Below are 22,136 nucleotides of genomic sequence, written 5' to 3' on the forward strand. Positions count from 1 at the left end.
CGAATTTCAAACGCTTTGTACGGGTGTATTGACTGGTAATTAAGGCAAAACTTACAAATCTAATCGAACAAATATAATCCTTTGTATCGTTTGTCAATCGTCTGTCAGTAGTATGAAAAGAAATATCACAATATATTGAACAAACCGTTTGGAAGGAGTACAGTGGGTCCACGCAAAACACCCCAAGTTATCCGTTTTCAGTCAGTGTCCCTGTAAATCCGGTATTCAAGTATGTCGTCCGTCTGCTGATTTTCTGTTTTAATTTAACACAGTAGATAGTCCAAAAGTATTTAATAAATACCTTAAACTTCAACAACATCACTTCGTTGTTTGACCGAATTTTCTGACTGAGCACTCGGCCTTGCACTTGGAATATTCGGAGCCCGAGTCATGATGTCGTAATTTATATGTGACGTCAGCGATGGGGCCATACAGGGGATATTTATAGTTTTCACGGACGTTTAAAAAGCACCTGTTTTCTTCAGTTATTTCATAATCATTCATAGGCGGATCCTTGGGGGGGNCAAAATGTCGCAGAAAAGACAGTGACTTTTTAGAGTGGAAAAAGGGCTGTTAAACACACAGTAAATGCTCGGAATGCATCACAAAGTTTATAGTTTAAAATAAATGCGTTGGAGGACTCCTGGTCAAATTCAAAACACCATTTCTCTCCAATCGCTCTCATGAGCCACTTAATGTAACACGACTTACATGTCACCCTCCTCATGATAAAGCAACACGTCTTATCATTTTATGAAGCCGTAACTGACCATTAACTGACCACGAAATAAACGTATATATTTTGAAACAACATTTGCCCAGGGGCGGGTCCAGGTGAGGGCGTAATGGGCGTACCCCCCCCCCCCCTTCAAAAAACCCGAAAAAACTATCGTAATCTGCTAATATTGTATTGAATATGGCAATTTATCATATTCAATCATGTATTCCATATTAAAGCCTACAATATTTAGAACGAAAGAACTTTATACTTCAGTGTTTGTTTGTCTTGTTTCATGTGTGTCGTTCAACGAAACCAGAACTTAATCTAAAATAGAGAGATATTTATTAGTCTGGCTACTTCATAATTTGATGCTAAATTGTTGAAATCCAGGAGCTTCTGAGCTTCCTCATGGACCCTCTACCAGGGCAATCGTAATTACGCCTCCCGTTCATAAAATCCTTGCCTACGACTATTGAAATGTTAAGTAACGCCTTATATCCTAGAATTTGGTATTTCTCGTTATTGGTCTACTGCTGTTAAGATCCTTCCAATCATGTTAATATACCATAGACAATTAATGGAGAGAATTTGGCATAAAAAAATGTCAAACCCTGACACTTTAACTATAAAATATACATGCTCCAAGTCAGGAACCGTTACATTAGTGCATTTCACAATTATTTTATGGCTTTTAGCAAAAAAAAAGGTCCAAACATTTTTTCAACTCGCTCCGCTCGGCGAAAGATTTGATTCTACGCCCCCTCTTTCAAATATCCTAGAAACGCCCCTGTTGACCCCGTCAAACAGGTTAACCAACAATCTAAAAATACATAACTATGACAAGTCTCACGTATACATACATCACAGGTTCTTGCAAAAAAGCTCGGAAGAGATATAAAATAATTTAAACGGATAAAGCTTATATTGACACATTATCATTAAATAAAATGAATAACGTGCAGCAAAAAAAACATGTTGGACCCCCAAAGTATGTTCCACTCCAATAAACGTTACGAAAAAGACAAACACTCCTTAAGTGGTTGTATGACTGTTATGTTAGACTTGTATACTGTTGCATTCTATAATTAATCAGACCCTGATCAAACATACGTGATGGAGGTATATAGCAGTCGCAGCGAGTCAGACCTTATTGCAGCATCCTTTTGCGATGTACAAGTGTTGGATTAACTCTTGACTTCACCAGCGACCACCGACACTGTGATGGCGGCGACGACGGCGACGGAGACGGCCACAGTAGTAGCAGAAGCAGATCCCAAAATCGTTCCACCCGCAACGCCTGCTAATTTTCAGACTACGGTTCCCCTACAGAAGCTGAACTGCATCCTGTCTCCCCGGATCCTATCCCTATACAAGGGTCCAGCCAGTCACAGGACGTAAGATAAATGGGAGGAGATTTCTTTTAATAACTAATTTCACATTGATATACATGTACATGTTAGCATCTTACTGGCGTTTTTTTCGGCGACGGTTATCTTTACATATTTCCGTCAATCTACTAATTTTATACTAAAATTATATTTCATTTTTACATTCCTTAGTCTAGTTAATGTGGCGTTTTTATTTACAGATTTTAATGTATAATGTGTCTAATTGCTTATACATTCAGAATCGAGGTAAGGAGCTCGAGGTCATGCCCCCATTAAGACGAAGGACAATCAAGACTTCAGATTTGCAGAGGATGCAGTTTGAAGTTTTGCGGGAACAGAAGCGGAAACTGGTTCTACAGTGTGAACACCTAGAGCTGCTGAACAAGAAGCTGAGGTGGGAGCTACAGGAATAATGAATATTGAGATTTCGAACATATGATTACATGTGTGTCCATATGTTTTTGCGTGCAGCTGTTTCTATAATGTATTAAATACTTTAGAATTGATTTATTTATATCATGATTTTGTTTTCCAAAGAAGTTCAAAAAGATTAGGCAGATATTTTTTCAGCAACGTCATCTGGTCTTGTATGCAGGATAAGACACAATACGGTTCTCATTCTAACCCAAATAGGTTGCTGTAATGTGGCGCCGTACTGACTGACCATCTTGATGTCCGCTGTAGACAGCATTATTCGGTATGCCATCGGCCTCGACTGCAGCATCCAACTCGGGTTTCCCCATTGTTATCGCCAAATTGTGCAAAACGGCACAAGCACCTGTTGATTTAAAAGATATTATTTGTATTACAGGCGTATTTCCGCGATACCATAAGCATTAATGAGTATCACTGTTAGGATGATATGGACTGACGGGATGGGATGTTTCTTATTCTATTTCAGAACGGTACAAACACAACGTAGCAGAAGTTAGCCTATTATCACTGAAGTAACGACTATGACGTTACCCGTTAATACAGTACCAGTGTTATCTGTTAATACGTGGATTCCTTACTAACCTATGATAACACATACTCTTCCAGGTTTCATTCTAATTTCTCCATGCAAAACATGCAAACGTCTTTTCCATACACCAAAAGCTCGCTCGATCCTGGTCCTAGTTCGTTTATGACATCCATTAAAATGTTCCTGCTGGATAGAGGCTGGTCTCAGGTAAGGCGTCATCAAGTATTTTTGACAGGCATAGCCACTGTCCCCTAATATTAAACCATCCGCCATGATCCTGTGGTTGACCTCTAGGTATTGTTTGATATCCGACATCCGAAATATATGACTGTCATGTGTGGAACCTGGCCATCTGGCAACTATGTTTGTAAATTTCCCTGTAAACCAACGATAATCGATCTGATGACATGCTTAACGACCCAATGTCACAGAAAAAGGTTAAACAGTTATTAGGGTAGCGGTTTTAAAAAGGTAGTCATTTTAAAGGAATATACTTCATTAATTCATGATACTCTAGTAGATGAACACAACATTTTATTCAGTTTATTTGCCAGTACACATACATGTATGTTGTTACAGCTGGGTATATAGTACACACATTTGTTTTTAAAAAAATTGTAGACTACCCCCACACCCCGCCCCCCGAAATTAGATCAAACGTACAGTTATGCAAAGGTCAAGTATGATAATACCATTGATGAGTTCGTATTTCACGGTGCCAAGGTCAAGGTAACCACATTTAATCATAGAACTCAATGCTTAGTTTTTTTTGACATTTCCTAGTTTTTCTAATAATATACCTGCCCTGCTTGAATCATGAGCATGACAATAAATTAAATTGAGACTGTATTACACGTTGCTTCTTTTATTACCTTCATCGTCACATATTGCCTGCACGTTTATAGAATGGTATCCCTTGCGATTAACGAATGAGGGCTCGTTCTCAGATGGGGCCTGTATACGAATCTGTGTTCCGTCAATACACCCAACTAAGCCGGGAAATCCACCATGCTGGTAAAAAGACAGAACGAATCTTGTCTTTCTCCCCCCTGGTTCTTGGCGATCTGATGTATACTGGCACTAAGGATGCCAATGCATTAGACACATCCCGGACAACCCTCGATACTGTGGATTTGTCTACACGAATTGCATCCCCAAGCACTTGTTGGAAGGAGCTACTTGCATAGAAGCGTAGTGCTATCAAAACCTGAATCAATGAAAATGTTATTCTGTTTCAGAAACTAATTTTCGTCCCCCTTTGCTCAGCCATACAATTTGTCATATGGGCCTTTTCGTTTATCTGTCAAACCGGAATGTTTTTTAAACGTAACACATATGCAGAAACAATGAGACAGCTTCCTCACTCTCCGCTTGGCATGCGAGCATAGGTAAATTTAAAGAAAAAGGATATTGGAAGGACATAAACTATATGATAAAAACTAGACTAAAAAAGCGATACGCAGATAAGAGACGATGGAGATTAACACGATGGTTCAAATATACCGGGAAATGAGATTGTGTGCCCGAGTGCTGTACCCATTTTTTAAACATATTTGAAATAGTTCGGCGTTATATTTTACTATGGATCTTACCTGCATTTCAACAGAGAGAGCGTTGATCCTTTTTGTTGGTCTTTCTAGTTGATCTCTTACTGTATCTGCTATACACACAATGTGTTTTTTACTAAACCGGTATCTTGCTCGGATTTGGTAGTCGTCAGGTTCATCCAACACATTAAAATCTCGATTGACTCGCTGAATGCGCTGTCTTCCAAGTACGTCAACATGATATTCATCGCGGCCTTTTTTAGTGTTATAATGAAGGTTTAAGGATGCCCCCGACCATCATTAAATATTGACGACTTAATGAAGCTTTAATAAACCGCTAATCATTCATTAGCGTTTATAAACGTTTGAGCAACGTCATAATTTTCCTAATGACGTCATGCTATTTAATGAAGGTTTAATGAAGGTTTAATCCATCATTAACTTTAAATGAACGTTCGAGCAACTGGCCACTGAATTTTATTCCATAATTATTATCAATTCAATTGCGTATGATTTGTTTTAGGGTGATTTATGTTACCAATAGAAATCTGAGCTAAAAGTTAGATTGAACATTGTTCTGATTTCATCCCCGGAACAAGTTTAGCGCATGGATAAATGCAGTCAACACCTTCATCTGGCCTTTCCTTCTACGAGGGAGTAATTTTGGAAATTGAATGTGCAGTGAGAAAAAAATCGAATTTGTGAAGAATCCAGGCGTCAACTTATTTGTTTATTGCATGGAAACCTGCCTACAGCTGGTAGATGCTACAACAGCTTTGATATGTCGTCGAAAACTGAAGAAACCGTGACTGATTGGAGCGAGATAGCGTTTGAAGTGTGTGACTTTGCGAAAGTGCGTGGGACAACGACTGAGTGTAGCTCATGACGTTTCTTTTGGTCATATATAAAGTATCACGATATGTCTTACCTCAAAGTTTTTATTTTTCAAAAAATTGTACGATTTGGATAAGCATTCATGCGTGTCAATTGGTTCAAAATCAATGTCTGCCCAGTTAATATTTGTTAAAGTTTCATTCCCGCTATATAAGAGCTCATCATCGAAAAAGTCGCACAAATCCAAGGAAACACACGGAAAGATATGTTGATTCTGTCTAGGTTAGATCATTGCAGTGTAACAGACGATATCTCGTCTGTTAATTTCTATGAATGTAACATTTGTTAGGTGCCGATGCCCAGCTTTTGAAAAACTAAATATTGAGTCCTATGTTAGGTGGTAATATTGTGCGGATTACTACGCACGCTATGTCTGACGGATACTCTATACATGTAGGTTGGTGGTATATCAAGTTTTCTTTGGCGTTGTAGATCGAACAAATATTGTTATGACGCTCCCTTTCATGCTTCAGTTTGAGCGATACTTATTAGGAAATTCATGATTTCCTCGAAGTGAGGACTACGTTCGTCTACAATAGCACCCGTTGGTTGGCTATTTAAATATATCAATACGTATTGACTTGCCTTAAAAAAATGTGAGTGCACGCGTGTTACTTTGTGCAATGGAAATTTTAATTGAGTTGTAAAAGTCATCTTTTCATGAATATTTATTTCTTAAACGATCTAATAAAATAATAAAGTTTCATCCTTTTTTGTATTCGAAATATGGAAAGCTAGTACAGCTAATACCATGGTTGTGTAATGACATCCTTCTTTGATGTGTCTCTTTCTCGAACCAATCTTTATACTGGTAATGAATGTTCATAAATTTTAGGGAGGGGTTCATGGTTTATTAAACCTAGTTTAGCACCCTTAAGTTTTTAACATACTTGTCTTCTGTGGATGAAGGTAATTCATTTGAGAATACTGTTACGTTGATATTTCCAGGCTTTTGCCGTACCTCTGTGTCACCACATAGGAAGAATTGTCGCAACACTGTCCACGTTCTGGTAATTAGGGCTATGAAGAACATTCCCGATGCACATGTATTACTCTTGTCGACACACTTACGAACACGTCATTGCATTTCAAATTTTTTGTAAATCACTAATTTAGACCTTTAACATAGATAAAACGGTATCGCGAATAAATTCGTAGACTCTATAAATATTTTCCCCATCCATTTTTTTTACATACGTACGTCAGAAATACATGTACCAAGCTTTATATTTCCTTGGCGGGGGCTGGGAAGTGGAGGGGGTGGTCTTATCTCGTAATTGTTTTGGCCATCCAGACTAATTCATTTATTTTGTTTATGATTTATTGTACCAAAACTGTAATATTAACAGAATGTGATTCAGATATTATAATAAAAACAAGAAAACAATACAAAACTCCTTAAGTCATTTCAAATGACGTTTCGTTCTATGTTCATGGTCCTTGCCCGGGTTGAAAACCAACTTAAATCTTAATTAAACTTGGTGTAAATACTCCCTATGGCAGCCCAGTACGTGCAACTTTTCAAACACTTAACATCGGCACGGTTTCAAGACCCCATGATACCCTATACTCGATAAGCTTCATAAATGATTATGATCCTGACTCGGTGTGAATTCCTATTTAAATGTTGATTAAACCCGATGTGAACACTCTCTGTTGCACCCTCTGTACGTGCAAAAGTTCGTGACTCTTCAAACTTGCGATTTCATTCAACCTTTATGAGCATAGTCCTGGTTCCGGGTGAATGCTGATTTCAATCTCGGTGTGAGTGATCTGTATTGGAGCTCTTGTACGTGCAACTTTTAAAAAATTCGTTATCCACACGGTTTCTAGAAGTTTCAATTGCAAGTTCATGATCCTAGCTCGGGATGAATGCCTATTTTAATCTTTATTAAATTCGCTAAGAATACTCTCTGTGGCATCCCTCTGTAATTACAACCTGTCAAATGTTGGGCACTGGTACGGTTTCTAGATCCGCTGGGATCCTAAACTGGTAAATTTTAAAAATTGCGATTTCACTCAATTTTCATGATCAATGTCCTGGCTCGGGGTCAATGCTTATTTTAATCTTGATTAAACTCGGTGTTAGTGATCTTTATGGGACCACTTGTGCGTAAAGCATTTCAAAACCTCGGCACCGGCACGGTTTCTGGACCTCTTGGGACCCTATACTCGATCATTGTCAAAATTTGATTTGAATTTTATGTTCATGATCCTGGCTCAGGGTGAATGCCTATTTCAGTCTTAATTTAACTCGCTGTTAATACTCTCTGTTGCAGTCCCTGTAGTGCATCCTTTCAAAAATTGGGCATTGGCATCCGCTTTAAATTATATTTCTGCTTAATTTTGAATAACAAATAAAGTTTTAACTTAACTTTCGCCCCTCGGAAAATAAAGTTAGAAATGATTCGTTATTGTGAATAACGAATAACCGTCTAACTCTAATTGCCTTGCCCACATTAACATTGTCAAGTCTTACAATGCTCTTCAATATTTTAGCAGCCGTCATGATTGTTCATTTTGGATATTGTAGTTATGGTCCTTGGTGTATTAATACTCTAAGAATTGTGTCTCGTTTTGCATGGCATTTTAAGTCTCATCAACGAGATAGCTTTCAAGTATATTATTAAGTGCAAATGCAAATATATGTATTATTGAAATGTGTGACATAGTCATAAAATATTTTTTATTATTTTATTATTGTTGCTAGGTAAAAGATGAGAGCATTTACACATTATACAGGTCGCTACTGCTGATATTGTTTAAAATAGACAATTTCACGGTATACTGCATAAGTACAGCTGGCATCATATTTTGACACGGCACATTACATTCAAAGGCATCAATAGATCCATCTGGTTGGACAGAATAAGATCAAGTATACGTTGAGCATGTTTTAATTACTTTGATAAATTCATCTAAAATTAACAATGTCGTCACTGACTGTCCTTTTTTACTGCGACACATGTATATAAATTAAGTGAGGTGGTAATACCATGTCATATCCGAATGAGCAGTAGCCATCATGGGGACGCCTATGACACCGAACCTTATATGTCTTATTCTGGTAATAGCGATACTCGGTAAGTAATCTCTACATATTAATACAATTTATATTTGTTTCGTTCCCTGTTTCTTTATTCTGTCTTACTTACATTCAGTCTTTTAAAAGTCTTTCTTTCTTTCTTTCTTTTTTGCTTTGCATCTTTTTTCCGTTCTAACTTTCAGTCAGGCATTAAAAGTTCTTTCTTTCATTACCTGTTTTTGTCCTCTTGTCTTACTTACAGTAATCCATATAAAATTCTTTCTTTCTTTGTTTCTTTGTTCTTTCTCGGGTCTTACTTACATCTAATACTCCGTCATTGTTTATTTCTCTTTCTCCTTTGATTTGTTAATTGTATTATTGTGCGTTTGTGTTATTTAATTAAAGGGACAGGGAATAATTTTAAGGGAGGGTCAATTAATAAGGTGGCGAGATGAAACGCATAATCTAGATTTAATACCAAAATGGTATAAAAGAGTCCTAATTATGTTATATTAATAGAGATATAATCCTAAGCTTAATGCTTTATCACTTTTTATCATCAACATCTTTCATCAATACTTTGAGTTCTTGTTTCTCTTTGAAAATGCAAGTAACAGACAGCGTTCGCTGTGTAGGGTTTATTCAGACATATATATTTGTTTTGTTTTGTGAAACATTTAGTCAAATCTATCAATGTACAAAACAACAACCTAATTTTGTGACGATAGAATCATATTTCTCTTTATCGTAGTACTTTTTAATTCAAATCAATCTAAAAACCAGGAGGTCGAATGGATAAAAAATCAGTAACCACCAAATCGAAATAATAACAAAAAGAATACTGAAAGTAATCTGATTACGTTATTTTTTCCACCATTTCAGTGTTTTCGGAAGCAGCAGATACATGTATATCCACGAAAAAAGGTAGGTCTAGCCAATACAAATTATTTTGACAATTGTATTTTATATCAAAGATTAAAGTAAAACATACATAAGTTTGAATGTGCTCTATAACATATATATTAGTAAAACATACTTGCACGTGTTGTATTTGAAACCATCTTAAAAAAATGTTTGAAAATGTGTTTTTGAAAAGTAATTGAAGGAGCGTCATTGGTTAATAATATTTTCAATCATATGTAGGTTTGTTTGAAATGGAAACACTACACTCAGGTGCAAAATATCGTGCTAGAATCTTGCCAAGGCCTCCTTGGGTCTGACCAAAGCTAGGATATACATATCACTTATATCTACATAATGAATGACACTTTTTCTCTCACATCTAAACCTGTTTTTTTTTTTTTTTTTTTACCGACATAGCGAATGCATATGTGACAGTTTACATTAAAAAAATGTCTACATTTAAAGGCTTTATATTTGGACAGAACAGACAAAAGACGGTATATCTTAGATCTAAACCTTCAGGGAATAGCTTGTTGTATAAATCTTACGATCTTGAAATCGAGTAAGTCAGCAAGTTTGTAACAAAATTTCAAACGACGTTCTGACGGGCTTTCGATTGTGACGTCATACTATAATGCTGTCCTCTAAATGTGCACCAGAAGATGTTTCAAATTCGGTAAAGCCCGATGCTTTGCTGAGGTTTTTGAACCAAACTGATATATCCAAGTTTTTTGGTTTTTTTTACATATAAAAAATGTTATTTTCATGCATCGCTTACCAACTTATTTGATGTGTAGCCACGAACTCGTAGCAAGTGTAGTAGCCATCTTGTGGCAAAATACCAACATTTTTAATACCGAACAGATTTTAAAATTGTCAATACCATTGCGAAAAGTGCATAACAAATTCTTTCATACTCAAAGAATAAAATTTACATTATAAATAAAACTGCAATAAACGAAGATAATTACTTGAACTGGAAAGTAAAATTCAGCAAAATAGATAGAAATGACGTCAATCTTGCCATCGTGATGTCATTCTACCTTACTTTCATGGCTTTCCATCACGGGAAATCCTATTGTACATTGCCAGCTATGTAAGAAAAATGGGTCTCACATTATTGTTCCATATGGGACGTGTGTATCTTGTATGTGTAGAGATAGGAGAAAACAAAATCAAAAGATTGATGATCAATATAACAACAGTATTGATAATGTGACAGATGAAACATTGAGTCACTGACAAAACTAACATGTTTCGCAAAATGTTTTCAAGATAATTTGAATGCATTTCTTAGCGTTTGATTTTAGATTTGGTTTATTCAAATATTTGATCTAGGATTGTTGCAATAAGATATTGTTAGATTCGAACTAATAAGATACTAATTGTTGTATAGTATTATCATTGAATTTTTTTCTCCTGGTCGCTTAATTGATCAGAAATGATAGTTTTGCTGTTGTTAAATTCAAGTCAAAGACAAGATAACAATGAACTTATCCTCAACATATCAACTACCAAATTACTTAGATTAGAAATCAGTAGAAGCCAACGGCAATGCTTAAAACAGTTATAGGCGACAAATACTATTTTCTACATTTACCGTTCGTTTCTTTCATTCTTACTTGACATTTGATGTCACTAGGTTTGAATACCAAACACATTTGATAGTCATGTCCGAAACAATGTTTATAATTGATACTGAGATGTCGTATTGTATCTCTATGTCAGCTGATAGGAAGCTTCTTATAGCATTCCTTTTACTGATACATAAGTAATTATTCTAGCATATACAGTTTTACTCCCTAAAAAATGATATTTCTGTGAGCAAGTTAAACTTAATTGACTGGAATTATTTGAAAGTGGGGATAAGGGTAACAGAACAAACACGATAGGAACAAAACTAGTAGACAACGAAAGATATGACATATTGTAGAAGAAGATGGATAGATAAAAAACATCCGACAAATACATTTTGTTAACACCTTTGCCCCATAAAAGAATATTAATAGTATATCTTCTTGTTCATGCAAATGAGTCATATAAACGCGATTAAAAATGAGTTATAATGAAAGGAAAACAAAATTAATACAATTGTGTTGGTCCAAAATGTAAACATAATTCCTCTGTCGCAAAAATGATGACTAAGACTTCGTAAAAAAACATTATCATGTATACGCATTTCCCTAACACCGCTGCTGTCAGTGTTTCAGAAGTAAAGGCTGTTGGCATTCCCATGCGGGAATGTCGTAACAACAATTTGCACGACAATTTGGTTACATTGCGAAGACAATAAACATATGTTGAATCGTCTAAATCAAATAAGAACGACTTCCGACCGTCTGCGAAGCGGCAAGCCCAGTATAGCGACCGTTCTGTAAGACCTTCATATACGGCTGTTCTTTCTGCGTTATCGCATTGTCTCTGTGATTGAGACCACGAGAACATAGTTTAGCCGAAGTGTATCCGCACAAACTTGTCAAAACCGTTTGAAGCAGCCTGAAAAAAAGCGGCGCTCTTACACCGCAGCCTAACTGGTGTTATTCAATTCGAACATTGTTATTTTTACGGATGAATCAGGATTTTGCTTGTCAAGTGGTAAAATGAGACAAAGGCTGTACCCGTTTGGTCTGTTCGAATTGCTACGGTATGGAAATGGGCTGTTTTGATGGCGGTAGTGTGATGCCCTAGGGTGGTATTTGTGTTGATAACCGTACATATGTCACCTGTTTTAGTGCCTGGGAATTCAAATGTGGTTCGTTATCGGGGCGAAATTAAGTGCACGGTTGTATCCTTTAATACAACGGCCATTTTTCAACAAGATAATTGGCGAGCGGTTACTAGTCGCGTCAGTAGAGAATAGAGAATCTATATACTTTGACACCAATAAAGAACGTTCAAGATTTTGTTTGGACCGTGTTCGAAATCTTAAAATTCATCAACTAACTTGCATGTGCTTGCCTTAGCGTTGTCCGATTATTGGACAGTATTACCATCAACTTATCCGTCGTTTTACGTTCAATGCGACGATGCTGTAACTTTTTTCCTGTGCAAACGTTTGTTATACGCGGTATTCAACAAATTGACTAGGAAACTAGAAATAATCTGTAATGGCGATTAATATACTGAAAGGATAATGAATCGCAGGGTAAAGATTCGAGATAATTTAATGTTATGTATTTGAATGTTATATACAATTTTTTTTTTATATAAGTATAACAAATAATCTTTGATTAACAGATTACCAAAAGTCTTTAGATTTTGACCGATAAATCATAGGTAAATGAAGCCCATTTGACAGTACTTCCAATATCAGAAAGTGAACTCGACTGACTAGTCAGTATCTTGTATATCGCCTCGCGCAACTGTGACAGCCCTGATTCTCTTGTGCTTGGAGTTCATAAGCGCATTCATCCTTCTCAAAGTGATTTTTTTCTACTCTTCCAAGAAGGCAGTCCTTAATTTGTTGAGAGTAGAGGGAGCATTCAGACGCCCCTACCCTCCCGTCTTACAGATGTTCGACTGGGGACAAATCTGGACTTTACGGCTGCCAGTCGAGTGGGATAATGTTATATTTTGCGAGAAAGTCTTGACAAACTCTGGCTACACGAGTTCGGACATTATCATACTGGAAAATAAAGTAGTGCTGTTGCATAAATGGAACTTCAACCGGGCGGAGGATTTAATCACTATATCTGACGGCAGTTAAATACCCGGCTATCACGATAAACAGTGAATTTACCCAATGATATATCTCTTCCAAGACCATAAGCGAGCCACCCCCAACCTGTTCTTCACAAGAACGTAGGCGTCCTCGAAGCGTTCCAACGACGTCGGTATAAACGATGCGTTCCGTCTAATTACCCGACCGGGCATCTCTAAATATTATACCGGCCGCTACCGGAAATGATCAAGAGGGCTTCTGGGCTACAGCACGTTGGCTCCCGATATGAGACAGATAAGACGTGTTTAGTCTAGCTAACTAATTCCGATAGTCCGGTGGAAAAAGAGCGGACTGCCCGATCGCGGTCGGTCGGAACCTCCCGTTGTCTCTCAGACGAAGGACAAAACGTTCTATGATGGAAACATTCAGAACGAACTGCATAACAATCTGTCGTTGCCTTTGACCTTGCATTAGCAATGCAATAGCCTGATCCCTCTGTTATTTTTTTCAGTCGCTCTATAATTGCAAGAGATTCAAATTGACAGTAAATAGTGGAAAACGATGTGTAAACCTTAAAAACAGCAAGTGGTATGATAAGATGTATTGATAAACTTGTCATAATCATTCTGCAGGTGTATTTTGCATTTCTAAATATTCACTATGTGGCTCGATACAATAGACGGTTGAGTAACTTTGGACACTGGTTTAAGTGTACAGTGACCAAGATACTCGTCCGACCAGTATTCATATTTTTAGGCCAAGAAGTTAACATATTGTTACCCTGCGTGTCTGAATTCTTTCAGTATACAGATTTTCTTATCTTGATATATGACAAATAAATGAATTATTACTCAAAAGAATGTATTGATAATAGTTTGAATGAAATTCCAAAAAATTATAAATTTTACATCAGTTGAAAAAAGTGTCAACCTGTCTTTCGTATGAGTTTAGATAGAGAGCCGTGTCCTGTACATATGTTGATATAGGGTAATGACACTTTGTTTTGTTGGGTGTGACTCTTTATATTTGTCTAAACACATTACAATGCGGTACTTGTATTCACACTTAGGACGGCGATGATATGTATTTGCTGCCGTCCCAGTCAGTAGGACTTCTATCACGTGACTCCAGATATCAGGTTTCACGTGACACATTTTTTAACATAGATAGGTAGGGGTAGCTCGTATCTACTTTATGGTCTTCCTGAGAAATCTCCTGAATTCGTTGTTTTTACGGGCCAAACTGCTAATGTCCATGATATTGATTGTATAAAAAGATGTAACAGTGATTGTGATAGCTGTTTATTTCTAGCTCTGTGAACACTGTAGTGATCCTCCCGTGTGTGCATCGTGTATCATATGGCACTAAATCACATACCTTATTTTAAGGGTTTAAGTGGTTTATTGGCGATTGTAAAAAGTAAATGTTCTTTTTCTTCTTCCGTAAAAAATGTTAACATGTTTTGCTCTGTGAAACAACCCAGAGATACTAAAATGGACCTTGTTCAACGTGATATTTGAAGCAATTTTTGCATATTTGGCAACGTAAATACTTCTAAAGGGGAAATTCTGAAAATTATTTTACACATATGTTTAAAGGTAAGGTATAGCATAGGTAAAGTAAAGAGAAATACTTTGTGTTAAAATGATTCTGAGCTAATAATAATCTGTCATGGTGTCAAATAACAATAATTATATATGCTATTTCCAACAACCTCAGAGGTGGTTTGTGAAAGGATGAAGAACACAATCAAGTGTGATGCCGGAAAAAACCATAAAGGCCATGTCTGCTTTGTATGGTCGCACAACGGTGTACTCTGAACGGAAATGTGAGGCAAAATCGACCATGGCCAAAGTCAGTGAAGCTTGTGATGGCAAGTCTGAATGTATCCTCTTTGCCAGCAATACAGTTTTTGGGGATCCTTGCTTGGGAATATACAAATACCTTGATGTCGAATACAAATGTATTGGTAAGTCCGATTGTGACAACATTGATATAATTGATCACAATGTAAAATACGTAAATATAGAACGACGAAATACTCTTTGCAGTTAGCATGACATCGAATATTCACAATATAATACTGCTTATATAGCATTCTGCAGAGTGTTTATATCAGTTTAAACGGATTTTTAGAACATTTGTGACCTTGATAGTATTAAAGGTATTCATTTTGACTAAAAAGGCATGAAACATCTGTATACTTTTAATTTGTTATAAATGTGTATTTGCGTAGAGTAAAGAAAACTGTATATTATTTATCGTATTCCGGAACAAAAGGCCTTAATGAATGAATAGTATCATCTTTGGGTTTTCATCAGATTTCCGTTTTTCGTTTGGTTGACAGGTGGTCAATATGTGTCCATCAAAACACCGAAACAGGCACGTTATTTTGACTATACTCACTTAGACAAACATGGATATGCTGTAAGTGGTAATAAAAAATCTATAGAATTTGAAGTGAAGACCTGTAATGACGCCCACATCGCACTGATGGGCCCGACTGGCGAGACAGGAAAAATGTACGAAATCGTCATTGGAGGAGCGAATAATAAAAAATCCTGGATCCGATTGCGAAAGCTGGGAGCCGCCGTGGACGCCAGACCAGGAACGTATTTGGACTGCGAGGAGTACCGGAAGTTCAAAATCTCATGGACTGACGATTTGATCTTGGTACAGAGCTATGATGACAAAGTCGGTTGGAAGGAATTCATGAAGTATAAAGACCCAAACCATATGGATGTACAGGTTGTTGGAGTCAGCGGTGGCCTATGGGCAAATGTTGATTGGAAAGTTGCTATCGAAGGTATTGTGAGGTGGGAAAGGACTTGTACTATGGCGCGAAAAGTTTAATAGTTTATAATTGATTTGTTAATTGTATTATTGTACGTTTTTGTCTTTATTTAATTAAATTAACAGGGAATAATGTGAAGGGAGGGTCAATAAATATGGTGATGAAAATAAATGCATAATCTATATTTAATATCAAATGGTATAAATGATTCCTAATTATGTTATATCAATAGAGATATAATCCTAAGCTTAATGATTTATCACTTTTTTATCATCAACATCTTTCATCAATACTTTGAGTTCTTGTTTCTCTTTGAAAATGAAAGTAACCGAGACAGAGTGGCGTTCGCTGTGTAGAGTTTATTCAGACGTATAAAAAAAGTTTTGTGAAATATTTAGTCAAATCTATCAATTTACAAAACAGCAACCTAATTTTGTGACGATAGTATCATATTTTGCTTTATCGTTGTACTTTTTGATTCAAATCAACCTAAAAACCAGGAGGTCGAATGGAAAACACAAAAAATCAGTTACCACAAAATCGAAATAATATAACAAAGAATACTGAGAGTAATCTACTTACGTTATTTCTTCCATCATTTCAGGGTTTTCGGAAGCAGCAGATACATGTATATCCACGAAAAAAGGTAGGTCTAGCCAATACAAATTATTTTGACAATTGTATTTTATATCAAAGATTAAAGTAAAACATACATAAGTTTGAATGTGCTCTATAACATATATATTAGTAAAACATACTTGCACGTGTTGTATTCGGAACCATCTTAAAAAAATCAAAGATTTCTTATTTGAAATAACATTGTTCTGTTACTTGTTTGAAATTGTGTTTTTGAAAAGTAATTGAAGGAGCGTCATTGGTTAATAATATTTTCGATCATATGTAGGTTTGTTTGAAATGGAAACACTACCCTCGGGTGCAGAATATCGTGTTAGAATCTTGCCAAGGCCTCCTTGGGTCTGACCAAAGCTAGGATATACATATCACCCATACCTACATAATGAATGACACTTTTTCTCTCACATCTAAACCTGTTTTTTTACCGACATAGCGAATGCATATGTGACAGTTTACATTAAAAATTGTCTACATTTAAAGGCTATATAATTGGACAGAACAGACAAAAGACGGTATATCTTAGATCTAAACCTTCAGGGAATAGCTTGTTGTATAAATCTTACGATCTTGAAATCGAGTAAGTCAGCAAGTTTGTAACAAAATTTCAAACGACGTTCTGACGGGCTTTCGATTGTGACGTCATACTATAACGCTGTCCTCTAAATGTGACGCCACCAGAGGATCTTTCAAATTTGGTAAAACCCGATGCTTTGCTGAGGTTTTTGAACCAAAATGATATATCCAAGTTTTTTTTATTTCTTTTTACATATAAAAATGTTATTTTCATGCATCGCTTACCAACTTATTTGATGTGTAGCCACGAACTCGTAGCAAGTGTAGTACACATCTTGTGGCAAAATACCAACAATTTTAAAACCGAAAAGATTTTAAAATTGTCTATACCATTGCGAAAAGTGCATTACGAATTCTTTCATACTCAAAAAATCAAGTTCACATTATCAATAAAACTGCAATAAACGAAAATAATTACTTGAACTGGAAAGTAAAATTCAGCAAAATAGATAGAAATGACGTCAAACTTGCCATTGTGATGTCATTCTACCTTATTTGCATGGCTTTCCATCACGGGAAATCCTATTGTACATTGCCATCTATGTAAGAAAAATGGGTCTCACATTATTGTTCCATATGGGACGTGTGTATCTTGTATATGTAGAGATAGGAGAAAACAAAATCAAAAGATTGATGATCAATATAACAACAGTATTGATAATGTGACAGATGAAACATTGAGTCACTGACAAAACTAACATGTTTCACAATGTTTTCAAGATAACTTGATTGCATTTCTTAGGGTTTGTTTTTAGATTTGGTTTATTCAAATATTTGATCTAGTATTGTTGCAATAAGATATTGTTAGATTCAAACTAATAAGATACTAATTGTTGTATAGTATTATCCTTGATTTCTTTTCCTGATCTCTTATTGATCAGATATGATAGTTTTGCTGTTGTTAAGTTCAAGTCAAAGACAAGATACAAATTAACGTATTCTCAATATATCAACTACCAAATTACTTAGATTAGAAATCAGTAGAAGCCAACGGCAATGCTTAAAAACAGTTATAGGCGACAAATACTATTTTCTACATTTACCGTTCGTTTCTTTCATTCTTACTTGACATTAGATGTCACTAGGTTTGAATACCAAAAACATTTGATAGTCATGTCCGAAACAATGTTTATAATTGCAAATACTGAGATGTCGTATTGTATCTCTATGTCAGCTGATAGGAAGCTTCCTATAGCATTCCTTTTACCGGTCCATAATTAATTATTCTAGCATATCCAGTTTTACTCCCTAAAAATGATATTTTGGTGAGAAAGCTAAACTTAATTGACTGGAATTCTTTGAAAGTGGGGATAATGGTAACAGAACAAACACGAAAGGAACAAAACGAGTAGACAACGAAAGATATGACATATTGTAGAAGACGATGGATAGATAAAAAAACATCCGACAAATACAATTTTGTTTACACCTTTGCCCCATAAAAGAATATTAATAATATATCTTCTTGTTCATGCAAATGAGTCATATAAACGCGATTAAAAATGACTTATAATTAAATGGAAAACGATGTGTAAACCTCAAAAACAGCAAGTGGTATGATAAGATGTATTGACAAACTTGACACAATTATTCTGCAGGTGTATTTTGCATTTTTAAATATTCACTATGTGGCACGATACAATAGACGGTTGAGTAACTTTGGACACTGGTTTAAGTGTACAGTGACCAAGATACTCGTCTGACCCGTATTCATAATTTTAGGCCAAGACGTTAAATAACTGTTGCATATTGTTACCCTGCGTGGCTTAATCCTTTCAGTATACAGATTTTTTTATCATGATATAGATTGTATATACACAGTAATGTGCTCACGGTGTCTAGTTGTTTATGTTAACCTCGTTTATATATGTAAAATAATAAAAATAGAAATGGATTAAAAATGCTATTTAAGTCATTGTAAGTTTCCTAAGTATGAAGACAAATAATACCACTTCACAACTAAGTACTTGGGTCATGGTGTCCACCCAACAGTCCTGTACCCGTCCGTCTGTGAATAGAAGTTTCAGTATTTTCAACCGCTTGTTATGAAACTTTCAATAAAAAAATATTTGTGTTTGAAGTTAGCTATAAGTATATACTGATAATTTTATATTTAGTGTATTTAAAGATACTTGTATTTACCTTCTAAGAATCAGAACCTAATTTCACTCTAAAAATGTGAAGTGTGTTATTAATTTGCTTACATTGATACATTATCCCCCAGTATCAGCCGTGCTACTAAAGTGTCCCTTTCTGAGTACAGTTTAAACTGTTTTTTAGAACCTATGTGACCTTGATAGTATCTTAATAGAAATTAATATATTTAGTGTATTTAAAGATACATGTATTTACCTTCTTGTCATTAATAAAACTTGGTACGTAATCTGTCGTGGTGTCAAAATAACACAATAATTATATATGCTATTTCCAACAACCTCAGAGGTGCTTTGTGAAAGGATGAAGAACACAATCAAGTGTGATGCCGGAGAAACCATAAAGGTCATGTCTGCTTTGTATGGTCGCACAACGGTGTACCCTGAACGGAAATGTGAGGCAAAATCGACCATGGCCAAAGTCAGTGAAACTTGTGATAGGAAGTCTAAATGTATCCTCTATGCCAGCAACACAGTTTTTGGGGATCCTTGCTTGGGAATATTAAAATATCTTGATGTCGAGTACAAATGTATTGGTAAGTCCGATTATGACAACATTGATATAATTGATCACAATGTAAAATACGTAAACATAGAACGACGAAATACTCTTTTCAGTTAGCATGACATCGAATATTCACAATATAATACTGCTTATATAGCATTCTGCAGAGTGTTTATATCAGTTTGAACGGATTTTTAGAACATTTGTGACCTTGATAGTATTAAAGGTTTTCATTTTGACTAAAAAGGCATGAAACATCTGTATACTTTTAATTTGTTATAAATGTGTATTTGCGTAGAGTAAAGAAAACTGTATATTATTTATCGTATTCCGGAACAAAAGGCCTTAATGAATGAATAGTATCATCTTTGGGTTTTCATCAGATTTCCGTTTTTCGTTTGGTTGACAGGTGGTCAATATGTGTCCATCAAAACACCGAAACAGGCACGTTATTTTGACTATACTCACTTAGACAAACATGGATATGCTGTAAGTGGTAATAAAAAATCTATAGAATTTGAAGTGAAGACCTGTAATGACGCCCACATCGCACTGATGGGCCCGACTGGCGAGACAGGAAAAATGTACGAAATCGTCATTGGAGGAGCGAATAATAAAAAATCCTGGATCCGATTGCGAAAGCTGGGAGCCGCCGTGGACGCCAGACCAGGAACGTATTTGGACTGCGAGGAGTACCGGAAGTTCAAAATCTCATGGACTGACGATTTGATCTTGGTACAGAGCTATGATGACAAAGTCGGTTGGAAGGAATTCATGAAGTATAAAGACCCAAACCATATGGATGTACAGGTTGTTGGAGTCAGCGGTGGCCTATGGGCAGATGTTGATTGGAGAGTTTCTATCGAAGGTATTGTGAGGTGGGAAAGGACTTGTACTATGGCGCAAAATGTGTATAATGATTTTGTTTCAATATGCAAATAATAATTCTTTGAATAATTTGTCAGAATGTACCAATTAAAATCTGGGTATCCAATTATCGAATATTTCTTACAGAAAAAATATTATAATAAGAATAAAAATAATTTGGACTTTTGGGGTACCCAATAAAGATACAGGTTTATTCGTTGAATTGTGACACACATTTCGTACTGTAATCAACAAGAGGTTTTCCATTGATTATTTTTAATAATTTCATTAGAAAAAAATAAGTTCATTAGAAAAAATAGATAAATTATTTCAATGTTTGCAGTAGAAACCAAAAAAACTACATTATCAATGACATATGTTGTGAAAGTACAATTAAAATTCTCCGCTGGCTTTCTTCAAATGTTCCTATAATTTACTTTTATCCAATTAGATAACAACAAATGAACCGGTAGAAAATGCCACGCCAACGCTATGTGTACCCGAGGACGGTGTGTGTGTAAGCGGGGATATTATGGTGTTATCCCAACGTGTCGGGTCCTGGACAAAGTTCCTGAATAAAAGATGATTAAGATTGTGTTTGATCTCTTGGTTTTATATATCTTCTTCTGGGAGTCGAGACTCTCGTTCTACATTACAAAACGAACGGTTGCCCGGACATTATAACTGAGTACACTATGAAGATTTTTCAGGTGATTGTCCGGTATTGTGGAATTATCAAAATATTTATTTAAACCTTCCTGACCAGTGATAATATTAGGTATATGTATTATCTATATGCCACTCAACTAAAATTTAAAGGGGTTCAAATTTTAATAAAATTTCCAACTGTCAGAGAGGTGGAAATGATATAATTATCAAAATAATAAGGATGAATTGCTAAAAAGTAAAAAATTAAATACATGTAAAGTTGTATTCAATACTGGAAGAAAATGGCAATAGTAGCATTAGTCCTAAGATAAATGTATTATGCATACTATTATCCATTAAACATTACGTATAATAGCTTTATCTGATATATCTCCTCTCATAAAAATAAATAAATATATGCATTGTATGAAAAAGCTGAATGCAGAAACGTCATACTAAAAAAAACTCCTTGATGAATATATTTAAGAAGTATGACATTATATCTGGGAATTTAAGCTGACCACAACCATGCACATACATTCACCTGGTAGCAAGGGTCATGCACACACTGTCGCATGCTAAAACAAATCACGAACATCTTAGCAAAACAACTATCAACTAAAACAAGAAGAGTTTTCTGGCATATCTCTGTTACACATTGCTTATCTATAAAAGAGCAGGAGCAAAAGTCTGAGAAGAGGTAGCATATATAAACCCATTACTTATGGCATCATTAGAATTCAGGCATTGCTCAGGCATATCAGTGATAGTAAACAAGATGAAGAGAAAACAACTATGCCAATACTCTCTATCAATAAAAGAATTATGAAATTTTAAATCATTAATCTAGAACAACG

General features: G+C 35.6%; 1 pseudogene; it reads right to left on the reverse strand.

Annotated features, from left to right (window-relative positions):
* Window positions 1-2,729: 2,729 nt before the first annotated feature.
* On the reverse strand, window positions 2,730-6,547 carry LOC110461796 (annotated as a pseudogene).
* Window positions 6,548-22,136: the final 15,589 nt, after the last annotated feature.

This window comes from Mizuhopecten yessoensis, unplaced genomic scaffold (assembly GCF_002113885.1).
Source record: "Mizuhopecten yessoensis strain PY_sf001 unplaced genomic scaffold, ASM211388v2 scaffold10671, whole genome shotgun sequence".
Lineage (NCBI taxonomy): Eukaryota > Metazoa > Mollusca > Bivalvia > Pectinida > Pectinidae > Mizuhopecten > Mizuhopecten yessoensis.